Source organism: Emydura macquarii, unplaced genomic scaffold, assembly GCF_026122565.2.
Source record: "Emydura macquarii macquarii isolate MOO-44397 ecotype Brisbane River unplaced genomic scaffold, CSIRO-AGI_Emac_v2 contig_1851, whole genome shotgun sequence".
Lineage (NCBI taxonomy): Eukaryota > Metazoa > Chordata > Testudines > Chelidae > Emydura > Emydura macquarii.
Window position 1 is genome coordinate 157,309 of NW_027131988.1, and position 17,756 is coordinate 175,064.

Below are 17,756 nucleotides of genomic sequence, written 5' to 3' on the forward strand. Positions count from 1 at the left end.
ATGGATTTTTTGTCTTTTCCCCCCCCCCCCCATTTGTGTTTCAGACGTTGAGGTACAGAATTGAACTGCGTGCCTGGCCTCCCCCGGCCCCCCGCTGCCCGCCTTTCCAGGCTCTGCCATGGTCCCTCCATCCTTCCCTGGCGCCGTCCCTGCTCCATTTCTCCTTTCATCGCCTTCTCCGTTCCCTCCCTCCCTCCAGGGGCCCCAGCCCGCCTTTCTCTCTGCTCCTCCATTCCTGCTTTTGCTCCCTGCCTTCCGCAGTCCCTCCGTTCTGCTGCTCGCCTTCCTCGCCTCCGTTCCTCTTTCCCCTTCGCCACCCCCTTCTCCCAGCGCCATACACCCCGGCTTCTCCAGCTGCTCCCACCCACCCCTTCATCTGCCCCCCAGGGTTGTGAGCCCAACAACAACCCCCGCCCCCCGGTGGAGAGAACAAGCACCCCCCCCCCAATTTGGGGCACCCATGGCAGCCCAACAGCTACTCTACCCCCAAAGCTCTTCCCCCTCGTCAGCTACACCCCCCCTGACAAAATCAGCCTACCTCCGCCCTTGGCTCTGGGAGAAACTAAGGCAGGCCTTGCTGAGATGGAGCCAGCCAGGGCTGAGTATGAGCTTTGAGTGTGCAAACCAAGTGCAAAAATGGGGTCAAGTTTCCCCTTCTCTGCCTGCATTTTGCACTGTTACTACCTGGTTTGCACGATGTTTACACCTGTTCACACATTCTGTACACCATGTTCACACCTGCTTTGCACCATGTTTACACCCTGTTTACATCTTCCTCACACCACATTTAAAGATGCTTAGCACAGAACTGTTCCCTCTTTACAGATGTTTTGCAGAGTTTACACCTGTGTGCAGTCTTTACACCAGGTTTACAGAGGCTTTGCACAGAGTTTACATCCTGTGTACACAGTCCTTACTCCAGTTTTACAGATACTTTGAGGCAGTCATACCATTTACATGTTTGTGACACCATGTTTACATCTGTGCTGCACGAAGTTTGCACCCTGTTTACATTTACTTTACATTAGGTTTACAGATGTTTTGCATCACGTTTACATTCTGTCTACATGTGCTTTATTCATGTTTACACATGCTTGGCTGAGAGTTTACACCACATTTCCCTGTACTTTACACACTGTGTCCACCTAGATTACAGGTGCTTGGAAAACAGTGGGTGACATGTATTTTGCACAGAATTTACACTCTGCCTGCCCTAGCTTTGCACAGTTTACATGTGGTTTGCACATGCTTTACGCCTTGTTTCCATGCAGGTTGCAAAACCTTTACACTCTCTTTTACATGTTTACACATTTTGTGGGTGCTGTTCTATGCCTTGTTTACACAGAGTTGACAAATAGTTTGCACAAAATTAACATTCTGCTTAACCATGTTGTACCTGAAATGTACACCATGTTTACATGTGGTTTACACTTGGTTTACATCATGTTTACATGCGGTTTACACCCTGTTTACATGATGGTTACAAAGTGTGTACACCCTGTTTATACATGCTTTACACAGGGTTTATGTATGGTTTACATGGTTTTTTGCCCATAGAACACACTCTGCCTGTGCTTTACACAGCACTTATGTTTGGCTTGCACATAACTTACTCATGCTTTACATAGACTGTACAACTCATTTACACATATTTGCATGTGCTTTACACTCAATTTACACATGCTTTACAGTGAGTTTACACCATGTCCACATACCCTGTACACAAAGAGTGTTTACACTCAGGTTAGGCCTTGCTCACCTGTTGTTTGCACAGGATTTACTCAGAGTTTGCATCTTGTTTACATAGGTTTGACCTGTAGTTTACACCTTGTTTGCATATACTTTTCAGAGTTTACACCTTGTTCAGCTTTATAGAAAACTTATGCCATGTCTACACATTGTTTGTACGTGTTTTACACAGCGTTTGCTCCTTGTTTACATATCTTTGACCTTGTTTACACCTTGTTTGCACAATCTTGACACCCTGGTCATGTTTCACACATGGCTGTGAGCATTTCTTGTTTCATGTGTGAACATGTGTAAACCAAATTCTCAACATCTGTTTAATATAACACTCACAAAGCTCTTCTCTCAATTACAACAGGGTGTCAATACAGAGTAACCCCAATGGACTGACTCCAGGGTCACACTGAGAGCAGACACTGGCTCACACGTCTGTATTAACTAGCATCAACATGTCTTACATCTGATTCTTCATGTGTCATGCATACAGTATGGCACATGGGTTGAACAGATGTGTATATTTACTAAACATAGCTTGCACAAGTAGGTCACATGTTTAGTGTGTCAATACTACACAATACATAATCTCTGCACATGGCTGCAGTTTACATGTTGTTTACATGTGGTGGCGGGTGGCTTACATGTGATTTCCAAACAGTTAACACATGCCTTACTCACTCTTTGTTCATGCTTTACGCAGTTTGCATGTGGCTTACTCATGACACACTCATGATTTTCATGAAGTTTGCACATTGTTTACTTATGTTTTGCACTCTTTTTACTCAAGGTTTGCATATGGTTTACTCGTGCTTTACATATGGCTTACTCATGATTAGCATGTGTTTCGCACGTATGGCTTTCAGATGTTCACTCATGAATTACACATGCGTTGAATATGATTTACACATGCTCACTCAGTGTTTGCATGTGGTTTACTTGTTTAAACAATTTACTCATGGTTTACACATGTTTACACATTGCACTTAGTCTACATGTACTTTATGTTGTTCATTGTTTGCATGTGTGCGTTGCATTGTTTACACATGATTTACTCATAGTTCACAGATGCTTTGCACATGCTTTGTTTACACATCCTTTAGATATAGTTTACTCATTATTTACATGTGATTCACTCATTGTTTACATATGCTTTACAGATTGTTTGCACACAGTTTGACACTCACTGCAGATACTTCGGCCACCACCTCCATCTGGATTGCATACGTTTTTAAAATAAGCATCTTGTTCAGCTGTAAACCCCAGGTAAATGTGTGTAAAGCAAGTTAATAACCCCACAAAAAACTATGTATACAATTATTTTACTCATTAAGTAAACAGTCACAAATGCAGCATTAACCCCCAAGGGCTTTTAGCTACTGAAATAGCAAAGGGTCAGAATCCAGGTTCCACGGAAAGAATTCAAAAGCTGTATTCTGTTCTATGTGCTAGGGCCCCAAAGACAGAGTAATGTGGAGTGACTCCAGATTCACCCTAGGGGAACTGCAATCCAAATCCATTCCTGAGCTCAGAACCATCTTGCAATTTGGGCTTTGATAGTTCACATAATGTCGTGGGCTGAGGAAGCCAAGTTTGGATCCCAGAATGCATTGCAAACAGCATGAGATTTTAGGCTGGCGAATGAACCCAATTCCACACCCAAAAGCCAGGGCAATTAGGGAACCTGGGGTTGAAATCTGCTGCTGTTCCTCAGAGGAACCGCCCCCATTTCCAGGAGTCGCATCTCAACTCACCCAGCTCGTGCCAGGCCTTAGTCGCTCAAGTCAGGTCAAGCAGGATGGAACTGAGGAAGGAAAGGTGTGTATAGGGAAGGAAGAATGGATGGAGGCGTATGGGGGTGAATGGGTGAACATAAGAATGGCCAGACTGGGTCAGACCAATGGTCCGTCTAGCCCCGTATCCTGTCTGCTGACAGCGGCCAATGGCACGTGCTTCAGATGGACTGAATAGACCAGGTAACCATTGATTTAAATGATAGGTTCCATACAACAGCCAGCAGTTCTGTAAGTGACCCATCCCGTTGGCCATTCCCAGCAGCTGGTAAACAGCAATCCCTGCCTATCCTGGCTAATAGCCTTTGACGGATCTATCCTCTATGAACGTATCTAGTTCTTTTTTTAACCCTGTGAAAGCCAAGACTATAACAACATCCTCTGGCAAGGAGTTCCACAGGTTGATTGAGGTTTGTGTGAAGAATACTTCCTTTTGTTCGTTTTAAACCTGCTGCCTATTAATTTCATTTGGTGACCCCCTAGTTCTTGTATTATGAGGAGTAAATAACATTTCCTTATTTACTTTCCCCACACCAGTCCTTATTTTAAAGACCTCTATCATATGCCCCCTTAGTCGTCTCTTTTCCAAGCTGAAAAGACCCAGTTTTATTAATTTCTCCTCATATAGAAGCTTTTCCATATCCCTAATCATTTTAGCTTCTTTTTTCTGCACCTGTTCCAATTCTTATATATCTTTTTTGAGATGCCGTGACCAGATCTGCATGCAGTATTCAAGAGGTGGGCGTGCCATGGATTTATACAGGCCACTCGATATTTTCTGTCTTGTTATCTATCCCTTTCCTAATGATTCCCCACATTCAGGTAGCTTTTTTGCCTGTCGCTGCACATTGAGTGGATGTTTTCAGAGACCTATCCACAGTGACTCCAAGATCTGTCTTGAGTGGTAACGGCTAATTTAGACCCCATCATTTTATATGTAGAGTTGGGATTATGTTTCCCAATGTGCATTACTTTGCATTTATCAACATTGAATTTCATCTGCCATTTTGTTGCCTAGTCACCCAGTTTTGTGAGATCGCTTTGTAACCCTTCGCAGTCAGCTTCGGACTTAACTATCTTGAGTAGTTTTGTATCATCTGCAAATTTTGCCACCTCACTGGTTACCCCTTTTTCCAGACCAGCGATCAGTATGTTGAACAGCACTGGTCCCAGTAGAGAGCCCTGGGGGACACCACTATTTACCTCTCTCCATTCTGAAAATGACCATTTATTCCTACCCTTTGTTTCCTATCCTTTAACCAGTCACTGATCCAGAAGAGGACCTTCCCTCTTATCCCATGACAGCTTACTTTGCTTAAGAACCTTTGGTGATGGACCTTATCAAAGGCTTTTTGAAAATCTATGTACACAATACCACTGGATCAGCCTTGTCCAAATGCTTGTTGACCCCCTTGAAGAACTCTAGTAGATTGGTGAGGCATGATTTCCCTTTACAAAAACCATGTTGACACTTCCTCAACAAATCATTTTCATCCATGTGTCTGATCATTCTGTTTTTCACTATAGTTTCAACCAGTTTGCCTGGTACTGAAGTTAGGCTTACTGGCCTGTAATTGCCAGGATCACCTCTGGAGCCTTTAAAAAAATTGCCGTCACATTAGCTATCCTCCAGTCATCTGGTACAGAAGCTGATTTAAATGATAGGTTACGTAGCACAGTTAGTAGTTCTGCAATTTCACATTTGAGTTCCTTCAGAACTCTTGGGTGGATGCCATCTGGTCCTGGTGGCTTATGACTGTTTAATTGATCAATTTGTTCCAAAACCTCCTCCAATGACACCTCAACCTGGGACAGTTCCTCAGATTTGTCACCTAAGAAGAATGGCTCAGGTCTGGGAATCTCTCTCACATCCTCAGCCATGAAGACTGATGCAAAGAATTAATTTAGTTTCTCCACAATAACCTTATCTTGCTTGAGTGCTCCTTTAGCATCTTGATCATCCTGTGGCCCCACTGATTGTTTAGCAGCTTCCTGCTTCTGATGTACTTAACATGTTTTTTTGCTGTTACTTTTTGAGTCTGTGGCCAGCTGTTCTTCAAATTCTTTTTTAGCCTTCCTAATTATGTGTTTACAGTTCACTTGCCCAAGTTCATGACCCTTTCCCTCAATAGGATTTCACTTCCACTTTTTAAAGGTTGCCTTTTTACCTCTAACTGCTTCTTTCACTTTGTTGTTTAGCCACGGTGGCACTTTTTTGGTCCTCTTACTCTGTTCTTTTAATTTGGGGTATACATTTAAATTGAGCCTCTATTATGGTGTCTTTAAAAAGTTTCCATGCAGCTTGCAGGGATTTCACTTTTGGCACTGCACCTTTTAATGTCTATTTAACTAACTTCCTCATTTTTGTGTTGTTCCCCCTTCTGAAATTAAATGCTACCATGGTGGGCTGCTTTGGGGTGTTCCCCTCCCACAGGGATGTTATATTTTATGATGTTATAGTCACTGTTACCAAGCGGTTCGGCTATATGCACCTCTTGGACCAGATCCTGTGTTCTAATCAGGACTAAATCAAGAATTGCCTCTTTTCTCTTGTGGGTTCCAGGACTAGCTGCTCCAAGAAACAGTCATTTAAGGTGTCAAGAACCTTTCTCTCTGCATCCTGTCCTGGGGTGACATGGACCCTGTCAATACAGGGATAGTTGAAATCCCTCATTATTGAGTTTTTGTTTTTATAGCCTCTCTAATCTCCCTGAGCATGTCACAGCCACTATCCCATCCTGGGCAGGTGCTCGGTAGTACATCCCTTCTGCTATACTCTGACTAGTCAAGTATGGCATTACTGACATAGACATTCTATGGCATAGCTTTGGTTCATTTCAGATTATTTCATTTGACTCTACGCTTTCTTTCGCATATAACGCCACTCCCCCACCAGGACGCCCTATTCTGTCCTTCGGATATATTTTGTACACTGGTATTACCATGTCCCGTTGATTATCCTCACTCCACCAAGTTTCTGTGATGCCTATTATATCAGTATCCTCATTTAATATGAGGCACTTCAGGTCACCCATCTTAGTATTTAGACTTCTAGCATTTGTAGATAAGCCCTTAAAAATTGTCACCTTTTAGCTGTCTGCCATTGTGATGTAATTGAATGGGACCCTTTCATTTGACTCGTTTTTCATCAGATCCTCCCCATATCTTATCTTCTTCCATCCTCTTCTCCTTCTCAGGATATAGAGAATCTCCATTAATAGATCCTATCCTAAGGGATGTCTGTCCAAACCACGTGCTCCTCCGTACCTCTCAGCTTTCCCCCAGCCCTTAATTTAAAAACTTGCTCTACGACCTTTTTAATTTTACGTGGCAGCAATCCGGTTCCATCTTGGTTTAGGTGGACCCCATCCCTGAATCCCCCTTTACCAAAAAGTTCCCCAGTTCCTAATAAACCTAACCCCTCACCTCCCCCCAGCCCCGCATTGAGACCCTGCTGTTCTGCCTGTCTAAAGCCCTGCACGTGGAACTGGAAGCATTTTAGAGAACATTGCCATGGGGGTCCTGGACTTCAATCTCTTTTCTAGCAGCCTAAATTTGGCCTCCAGAACCTCTCTCCCATCCTTCCCTATGTCATTGGTACCTACATGTGCTGCGCCGAACGGCTCCCCCAAAACTACACGTACGTCTGTCTAGATACCTTCAGAGATCTGCAACCTTCGTGCCCAGCAGGCAAATCACCATGTGGTTCTCCCGGTCATCGCAAACCCAGCTAGCTGTGTTCCTAATGATCAGGTCCCCCGTTACTATTATCTGTCTCTTCCTTTTAACTGGAGTTCCTTCCCCCGGAGAGGTGTCCCCAGTGCGAGAGGAACCATAACATCATCTGGAAGGAGGGTCCCAACTACAGGATCGTTTCCCTCTGCTCCAATTTGATGTTCTCCTTCCCTGAGACCTTCACCCTCCTTGTCAAACCGGGGGTGGGACCGTTCTACTGCGTCCCGGCAAGTCTCATCTCTGGATCTCTCTGTCTCCCTTCGCTCCTCCGGTTCCGCCACCCTGGTCTCCAAAGCTGGTACGGGGTCCCTGAGGGACAGGAGCCCTTTGCACCAAATGCACACGTACGTCTCCCGCCCACAGGGCAGGTAACCACACTGCTGCATTTGGTGCAATACGCTGGGTACAAACTGGATACCCCTGCGCTGCTGCTGGACGGCGGCCGGCTTTCTCTCTTCTTACTCCTGCAGCTCTTTCCTGTATTGGTGTTTGGGTTTTATTGGGGGCGGGGTATTTTCTTTAGTTTACAGAACAATAATGAAGTGTATCTACCGCCCCGCTGCGCTGCCCTCTCTAAACGCCCTCGCAGAACTCCCGTACGCAGACGGATGGATGGACGGACAGACAGAGGGCTGTATCTGTGGATAGCTGGATGGAGGGGTGGGTGTGTGGAGGATGGATGGGTGGATAGTGAGTTGCAGGGACGGATGGATGCAGGGCGTGCCCACAAAATTAACTTTGACCCCTTTTGGAGGGGCACGTTCTGTGCCCCCCCGTCCCTGTTCGTTCCCCACCCCATAACCCCAGGAGGCACTTGTTGCTCCCTTGCTCTGATGCGGTCCTGGCAGGAACTATCTCTTCCCCCCACCCCCACCACATCAGGGCCGGAGCAGTTCTGTGCCCCCCAACGATTATTGGGGGGGGGCCGTCCCCTGTTGCTCCCCCTTGTGCATGCCCCTGGATGGATGGATGGATGGATGAGTGTGTATACAGATGGATAGACAGACAGAGGGGTATGTCTATAGATGAATGGACACACAGACGGCTGCACAGTGGGGCGCAGGGGGATGGATGAGGAGGTGTACACAATCTGGGAGCACGTGTGTGTCCATGGGTGAGTTAACGACAGACAGGTGAGGGAGGCGTCACTTGAGTTTTAAAAATCCCCCAAATCATCATTTCAAGGGTGCCCCCCTGCGGCGTGGCGGGGGTGGGGACTCACTGCCTTCCGGATCCCATCCCCAAGGTCTCCGATGGGTGGGCATTTTGGTAACACAGAAGTGTGGGAAATGGGTCCGGTCGAGCATTGCTCGGAAGCACCTTCTTCCCCAGACACCAGGGCCCCCCCGTGGCAAACCGGGAACAAGGCCGTGGCTGCGGACTCGAGAAAATGGCGGAGGATCCGCGTGGTTCGAATGATCCTGGAACCCAGGTCAGTCTGACATGCAGCCCCCCCATGCATCGTGGATCCGGGCTGGCAGTCCTGGGGGAGCGGCTAATGCCCCGAGCCCTGAACCTTGTTCCTCTTTGTCAGGCTACAACTCCTGGAAACGGCCGGCGCGCTTCGAGGTGATTCGCCGGCGTCGGCTCAGCGGGGTGTGGATCACCAGCTTCGGGTCTGGCGCCGACGTAGCTGCAACGAGGCGCTGCTTAAGACATCAGCATCCAGCCAGGCATTGCTGGACTCCATCCGCCGACGGGACGCACGCAGCCACCTCCTCCCGGGATTCATCCCAAGCCCAAAGGAAGCAATTCCCAAATCCTTGGCTGTACTTTGGCCGTGATCATTTTCAGGTGTACCGACCGGCAGCTGAATCTTTGCAGAACCCCACCGCAGAGGAGCGGGTTGAACACGTCCCCGGCGGGCACCTTAACACGTGTGCCCATGCACCAAATTTGGCCAGGTTGGAGAGACAGGGCCATGGAGCAGCAGAGGCCAAAAGGAGTGCCAGCTGCGAGCAAGATTCACTTTCTTCTAGATCCCCTGGCACGTGTGTCCTTCTATGGACCCGCTTCCGCTCTTGCGCACAAAACAGAGCCTTGAAAGCCGGTGGGGGCAGAACACAGCGTCCAAATGCTCTGTCCTGGTTCTTCCTGACAACCCGAGAGCGCCGTCCAATTTCGAACGAAACATTAAGCACGGCCGGGATGACGTCCCCCGAGGCAGCCAAGTGCCATCTAGCTTCATTATGAGCCATGAAGCGTCAAGAAGGGGCAATTTGAAAGAGCCCGGGAAGAGTTCGGTTGCAGTGATAACTGCGTCCGACGGACCGAAGCTTATTAATATGATGAGGAAAGCAGTGATGAGCTAGCTAGAAATGTCAGGCGAATGGGTACTTTGGGTCACGGCTGGTACGAAGCCTTCAAAACCCAGAGGATTATCCAAGGCTCCATCAAGCTCCAGGCTGCAGTCAGGAAGAACAGACAAAAATGGAGATTGAATGTAAAGAAGAAAGTCCGAGGGAGGGTGGCAGGGACGGAACTGGCCGCAGACCGGTCGTCGTCGGCTCGTCGTGGCCAGATCTCGTGGGAGGTTGATCTCCAGGAGGCTTTGGCAAAGGAGGAGTTCTCTGCGGCATGGGTGCTGGGCCCAGGCAATCTAAGGCACATCTTGCCTGGTCTGCCCAAGCCAGACACCGTGGCTGGGACCTTATTCTAGCAGAGGCCGTTCAGCGTGGCCATCACAGATGGTCCGGCTGAGGGAGAAGCTCTCAACAAACCAAAAGCTGCTAACGCCCGCTGAGATTTGTCTGAGCACTATTAGGAGGCTACAGAGAAAACACGGGACCAATGACGAAATCCCCCTTGGGTTTGATGCAGATGCAGAGGAATCAATGGAAAATATTACCAGAAAGAAGAGGATCCATGGTTCTGACACCCTGAACATCTCCAGCATCACAGTGACGAAGCTACTGGTTCATACTCACATGAAGGACGAGTTAATCACACAGCTTGCGGGACAAAGGCTCCAGCGTGCAAAGAAATTGCTGGGAGAATTTTGCCGTCGCATGGCATAATGCAAGGGTTTGCGACCTGTGGGCCGCAGACCCTTGGAGGGCCACAGACTGTGTCTAAGATTTCCACAGCGCCATTAGAAATTTTTAGGGGTGTTGAAGAAAACATAGTCTTCACTTCTGTTTGGGTGGGCAAGGAAAAGACCTTTATTAACAAGGTAATTACCTGGGGCAACAGCTTTAGCTGAACTGCGCCCCCGATCTGCGTCGCGTGAGGGTTTTTATATAGACTTATTATCAAGTCATTGTTATACAGCAAAATGCATTAAGCATGCATAAAAAGAAGAAATAACGGAGTTTGCACAAACAGTGTCACATATACGAAGAACTTTCCGTATATGGTTACAAAGGAAGGCATGCACATAGTTTATTGTTAAAATGGAAAAATACAACTTCAGTTCAAAGAAAGAGACAGTCGGGCAGTTTACTTATCTTATTCAGCTTCAGAGAAAACTTCGCCCACGCTTTGCTGACAACGCTTATTGGTCAGCGCATTCCTAACTGCCTCTTAGCTTTCAGCTGCATGCTCAAGCTGTCTTTGTGACAAACTTCATGTTTCCACAGGGGGCTGCAAATGAAAAAAGGTTGAAACCCCTTGGCAAAATTAAGCTGCTGCCTGCCACTGGACAGAGTTTCTTCGCCGCTGCCATGAGGAGGTTGAGCCGCAGATTATCTCCTGTGCCAGCAACGCCAAACAAAAGATGCTACAAAATGCTGGACTTTTGCACAGGACACGGACGTGCTAGTCCCGCGGCGTCTGGAGTCTCTAGCATGCAGGCCATGACAAGCTGCCCTGCTGACAGGTTTCTGGGCCCCTTCATGATGCGCCGTGACTGGAAGGTTGGTCGGAAAGATCAAATTCTCCGACTTTGATTCGGCCTTCGAAGATTCTCTGGGGACGGCTGAGATGATCACTCCTGAGGTCATTCCCCAGTGCCCCGGAGGTTTCCATCTGCCGAGTTCAGCATTTGAAGCCCAGCCCTACGGCACTGGCAGAGCCACCTCGGTGGCTGTTTCCCAAGATGCAGGCAGGTGGAGCAAAACTGCTACCGACAAGCGCGGCATTTATACCTGCGATCAAGGAGGCAAATGGTCAAGCTGTGGAATGGCTCCGGGATGATCGAGCGCATCCCAAAGGGCACGGAAGGGTCTCGGAGGAGGACGCATCACACCAGTTACGTGTGACATACCCTGCGCCTCCAAATCGATCCTTCGGCCAATCAAACGCTCGGCTGCCAACCAGCCACTCCACCCCCGGCAGCGCGGCGCGGATGAAGAGCAGCGTCCAGCCGGGGAGCCCTAGACGGACACGATGCCGATGGCTAAATGGTTCCCGTCCTACGTGCCAAGGCAACTTCTCCAGGCTGACCAGAGATCCGTGGCTTTTCTACGCCAGCCGAGCCGACCTGAGTTCAAGGATCGTTCCGACCACGCTGATTCCTAAACCTTTTCTTGACGGTCGGTGCCACTCCGTTCATGGGAGAAGGGGCTTTTGAGCTGTCACGCTGGCTGGATTGTGGGTGGAGGAGGCATTTAGTATATTAGTGTGACATCAGTATGTCAAAATCAGAGTAACGTATGTGAGATACGCCATGCCAGGGACTGGTAGAAAGGCTGTAATGTGCTAAGTAAGATGACGACGTTTGTGTTCATGTGTTATGTGTGTGATGGAAGTTATGGATACGGTTGCTATCTCTGTATTTCAAATTGTGCTGTGTCTGGGTCACGCCCCAGACAGGATGGCTGCAGAACAATAGCCTGTTTAATGGCCCATTGAGACATTCCCAGGTGCAAGGGGCCCAGGGGGAGAAGCCAGGGATACACCTGACAAGTCACCAGGCCTGGCTCATGTGACTCTGGACGCCATTTTGGTTCCTGTGACATTCTACAAGCAGCATGGCCAGGGCCAGAGGACATAAAAGGCAGGTGCCCGGGATCCATTTTGTCTTCAGTCGGGTTCAGCTTCAGCCACCTCCTACCTCTGGATCAAGTCATCTGCAACTGAAGCTGTGAAACAAAGGACTGAGACCCATCCGGGTACTGGATGTACACCAGAGGGACTGTACCAGCCTGCAACTCCACAATTTTAGAAACCTGATATCTATGGACTTTCAAATCATTTGTATGTGTCTGATTGCTTTAATCCATTAACATTTGTCTTATTGTTTGCTTCTTTCTTTGTATAATAAACCTTCAGTTTTAGTTACTAAAGGATTGGCCGGCAGCGTGGCATTTTGGGTAAGGAGAAACCTTTTTAGTAAAGAGCACAGAGCTTAAATAACTGGTCTCTTTACTAGTGGCTGATTGGGAGGCAGAGACTGGAATGCAGTAAAGGGGCTGTGTGTATTTGTGGACTGGCTTCTTGATAACCGGTTTGGGGGAATCAGAAGCAGTTTGTGGCTGGTTGGGAAATCTGACTTCAGTGTCACCCACCAGTGCTGGGAGAATCTGCTCTCCTTTTACAGCCTGTCCTGCCCTTGGCATTATCAGGTGGCTACCCTAGGCATGGAAGGGTCACACGAGCGGTATCCCAACGATATCCCATTTCGGACGACACTGTGTTATCAAAATTGCTGGAGGACGCGGAGCTGGGGTGGTGGAGCGAGTCTCCCCGGCCACGCCGCAGTGGGCACACCGTTGAAATGAGGATGTGGCCCATTTTTGCGACTCAAATGACGCCTCCCTGGCCTTTCCCCTGGGATGAGACTTGACGACATTACACTGCCTGGCCGATGCAGGGGCGTGAGGGGGAGATGGATGGAGGGATGGATGGATAGATGGGTGTATGGAGGGCTGTGGGGGGATGAAGGGGTTGTGTGGGGAAGGAGGCATGGATGGATGGATGGAGAGCTGTGGGGGCATGGATGGGGGGACGAGGGACGGGGGTGTATCTATGGGAGGAAGGAGGGGTGTATCTGTGTCTGGGTGGAGAGATGGAGGAGGGGTGTGGGAGGATGGATGGGAAATGGGTGAGGTGTGTGAGGGGGATGGACAGATGGAGGGGAGGATCTGTGGATGGACGGAGGCGTGGTGGGATGGATGGGGGGGCTGCGCGGGGTGAATTAAACCCTCATACAGGGAGACGTGAAGCTGGCCTAAGGGGGCCACACGCACGAGGACAGGAGCCGGATCTCCCTCAGGCAGCCGGCGGCCGGTCACTGGGGGGGGTCTCGTCTCTCTGGGAGTCGTGAACAGAAACTGGAACGAGGGAAGAGAGATTCTAGCGCTAACGTCCCGACCCGCAGCCCCTGCGACCCCAGCCCTGGGCTCCCCTCAGCTCTGCCGGTGCCCCTCACTCCCAACCCGCAGCCCCCTGCTAGTCCAGCCCTGCCCCCTCCCCCGGCGCGGAGGCGCAGTCGCTAGCTGGCGCGGAAGGGGTTAACAGGACCCATTGGAAGCGAGAGGCTCGTCATTTCTGGGCACCCAGCCGCTGGCGCGTCCACGCCACCCACCGATTCCTGCCCCCCCAGCCCCGGCTGGCGCCTTCGCCCCCACGCATCCAGCCAGCGAAGGACCCTGCCCATCTAGCCGGGTGTCCCGCCCCCCTGCAGCACAGCGCCCCCTAGTGCCGCCCTGGGGCTCTGCACGAAACCAGCCCTGCTCAGCAGGGGAATGGAGCGTGGTAAAAGCCGCAGCAGGGAAAAGCTGCTTGAAGTGACCCTGGTTCCTTTCATCCCCTGGCCCCCTTGCTGCCCTCGACCCCCCAACTCAACCCCCCAACTCCATTCTAAATCCAGGCCCACGGTGGCACAACCCCTTCTGCAATATCACAGGGGCCTGGCTGGAGCAGGGTGGGGGTGGGGGATGGAGGGAGGCACTGGCCCCGATTCAGCCTCCAGGCAGGGGACACGCTGTTGAGTCCATGGCTGTGATGTCAGCAAGGACGGTTCCATTACCATGACGTGAGAGATCAGGCTGATTCCATGGCCGTGATGTCACCACCGCTGATTCCCTGATTGTGACCTCAGCAATCAGGCTGACTCCATGACACGGGTGGCAGGCAGGAGGGTGTCAGGCCCATGGTGTCCGTCAGTGGCTCTGCTGACTGGCCGATGAGGCTGTGATGTCACCAGCGATGTCACCATGAGACTGGCGTCAATGGGGAGGGGGTGTGAATCCATGAATGTGATTCATGAGCATGATCACTGTGATGTCAGCGGGCATCATACGCAGACTCCACGGTCCTGACGTCGGAGGTTATGCCGATGCCACGCTGCCATGTCGACAATGCCATGATTGTGACATCACAGAGGTTCTGATTTCATGGTTGTGATGTCATGACATCAGGCATTATGCTGTTTCAGTGATTGTGATGTCAGAAGGCGCCCTGATTCCATGATTATGATGTCAGCCCAGACTCTGACCCCATGACTGTGATGTCAGAGGCAACGAAGATACTGGGACTCTGAGATCAGATTCAACGCTGGGACGTCAGAGAGGACGATCCCAGGGCTGCCATGGCAACGAGGGAGGCGGCGCCACCACTGTGACATCAGAGGATGCCGCCAGCGCAGCCATGACATCACAGGTGCCCAGCACTGCCCCCCGCAGGTGGGAAGAATAACCCTCCCTCAGCCACTCCTCCAGCCGCCCCCAGGGTGACTGGGCAGCACTACTCTCCCCATTGTACAGACAGGGAAACTGAGGCAGGCCGTGACTCGTCCAAAGTAGCCTAAGAATTCTGTGGGAGAGCCGGGAATAGAACCCAGGTGTCCAGAGGCCCAGGCACCCACCCTATCTCTAGGTGAGGGCCTAGGCGATACCGTAATACACCTAAGAAATGGCAATCATAATGTACAGCACATACCACAGTGGGGCCCTGGGCCATGACTGGGTGTTACCGTAATACACAAACTGGGGCCCTGGTCCTTGATGTGGGTTCCTGGGCACGACCGTCACACCCCAAATCAGTAACAACGATCGCCCTGTAATCAATCATTTTCATTGCGTAGTTTTATGTTTGCCGGCAAAGTTAAAAAAAAATTAAAGGCGCTAAATCCAATGCAGCGGCCAAGCCAAATCTGCTCTGCCACTGCACTGGGAACAAGAACCATTAACAATTTAAAACCAAACCAAAGGCAATTCCTAGGGGAGCCCTCCTCCCCCCTAAAAAAGTTGCCAACCTGGATTCTGGCTCCTGGACAAAACAAAACAATCATATTTTTACACCTAAGAATATCAGCTTCTAGAAATTCAATTAAAATATTCTATGAGGCAAAAAAAAAAACCCAACCCTAAACACAATGTGCTTAATAAATAATACATTAGGCATTTAAATTCCTTCGGCATCTTTGGAATTGTCAATTCTAAGGCTACAATGCCTCATTAACAATCAAATAACAAGAAATGAAGAAAATTCCCAGGCCAAAGACTTGGTGACACTGGTAAATATCTCAATCAGAACGCCAAAGAGTCTCTTTCTCAACCCAGCCCCTACCTAAGTGCTTGTTTTGATGCTGTTTCACTCCTGTTCTGTGTTGAGAAAAAATCTGGTGGTGTAAAATGGACTGGGGGAAAAATTCCCACTGGAGTTTCAGGGTTATCCCCAAAGCAACTGGAAATTTGCCAGTGGAATATTTTTCCATTGGAAAACATCGACGGGTTGAAAGCAAAACAGTGGGTGGGAATGATTTTCAGGGACAAAGCTGAGCGACAGAGCATTGCTAAGGTCGCTATGTTTCATTTCGACCTTTTCTGAGCGGGACCATTTCATTCTTTGTTTGTCTTTTATAGTACAAAAAAATTACGTTTTCAAAAAAAAATGTATCCAAATTAGAACCAAAGGATGTGATCGACCCAAAATGATTCCTCCCACCCCGCCCTCCGGAATTTCATCTCACAGAAAATTTCCATGTTGTTTGGGTCTGTTTCGGGAGTTTCAAAATCATGGAATTTCCTGGGAAAACAGATAAGCCGATTCCCACCTGGTTGTCCCAGAACTGCGGGGTCTTTTGCGTTGTTCTCTGAAACAGCTACCTCCCTGTAGGAGACGTGACCTCCACGGCTGATCTGGGGCCGTAGGGATTGAGGCAGGATACCAGGCTAGATGGGCCCATGGCTCTGATTTGGGGTTGCACAGTGTGGACATGTTACCCATCTCATTGAGCCCAGCGGGCTCTAGGATCTTAGAGGCTCAGTGTTAGAGACGTTTGCCAGGTAATATGTTTGGAATAAGGTCTGCACTCATGCTGTATGCACACACTCAGCTCCCCCAGGAGGCCCTACAATAACAAACCGAGCCTGCACAGCAGGCACGCCCAGCAGACCCTACAACAATAAACCTGAGCAATAAATAAATCATCATCCAAGCCTGTACATCTCCCAGCTCTCCAGAAAGACCCTACAATAACAAACCAAGCAAGCACAGCCCCAAGCACTTTCTGGAGACCCTACAATAATTATCCAAATTTGCACAACCCCCCAGGCATCCCAGAAGACAACACAATCATAAGCCAAGCCTGCCCAGCTCCTGGCATTCTCCAGAGACCAGATAATAGAAAACAAACCAAGCAAGCAAATTCCAGCACATCCAGGAGACCCTACGATAACAAACCAGTGTGCAACTCCTCCCAGCCAGTCCAAAACCTCACTACAAAAAATGAAGGAACTTCCTAGGCCAGATTCTTTAACTTCATTTCATTAAGGTGATAAATACCAATCTCCTGTTGTAGGGTCTCTCATGAAAGTTGATACTGAGTGCCCTGGTTTTGTTATTGTAGGGTCTCCTGGGTGGGTACACATGCCAGTTTGTTATTGCAGGGTCCCTCGGAATGGGGAAGGCTGTACACATGCCAGTTTGCTATTATAGGGTCTCTCAGGAAGGGTAGAACTGTACACATGCCAGTTATTATTGTAGGGTCTCTTGGGATGGATAGGGTTGTATACATGCTGATTTGTTATTGTAGGGTCTCTCAGGCAGGACAGGGCTGTACACATGCTAGTTTGTTACTATAGGGTCTCTCATAAATGCTGGGGCTGCATTCGCACTCTGTTATTATAGGGTCTCCCACAAGTGGAGGGGTTGGGTGCACTGGGATGTTATTGTAGTGGCTGGGACTGAGTGGGCCTGTTTGTTATTGTAGGGTATCCTGGTCTCCCACTGCCAGTTCCCTGCTTTGCAAACAATGACACCAACTTTGCCAACATTCGTCAGGCCCCACAACACCCCCACCCCTTGGCGACTACCCAAAACCTGAGCCCAACAAACCCGTCTGACCAATCCCCTCCCGGTCAACTCACTGTGACTCCATGGGGACAGAGGGGAGCAGACGATGCATCTTGGAGCTGACCAGCCACGTCCTCCCATGCACGGAGAGAGGGAGAGGGATCTCCACAGCCAAAGAGACAGGTGGTTTCATTGCTCAGCCAGAAGCCTTCCTCCATCCAGAGCTGGGGAGATGGACATCTTAGGGGGCCCATAAACCCCTCATGCCCCATATTGTAGGGACACAGCGGAATCAAGGTGCCGAATCAA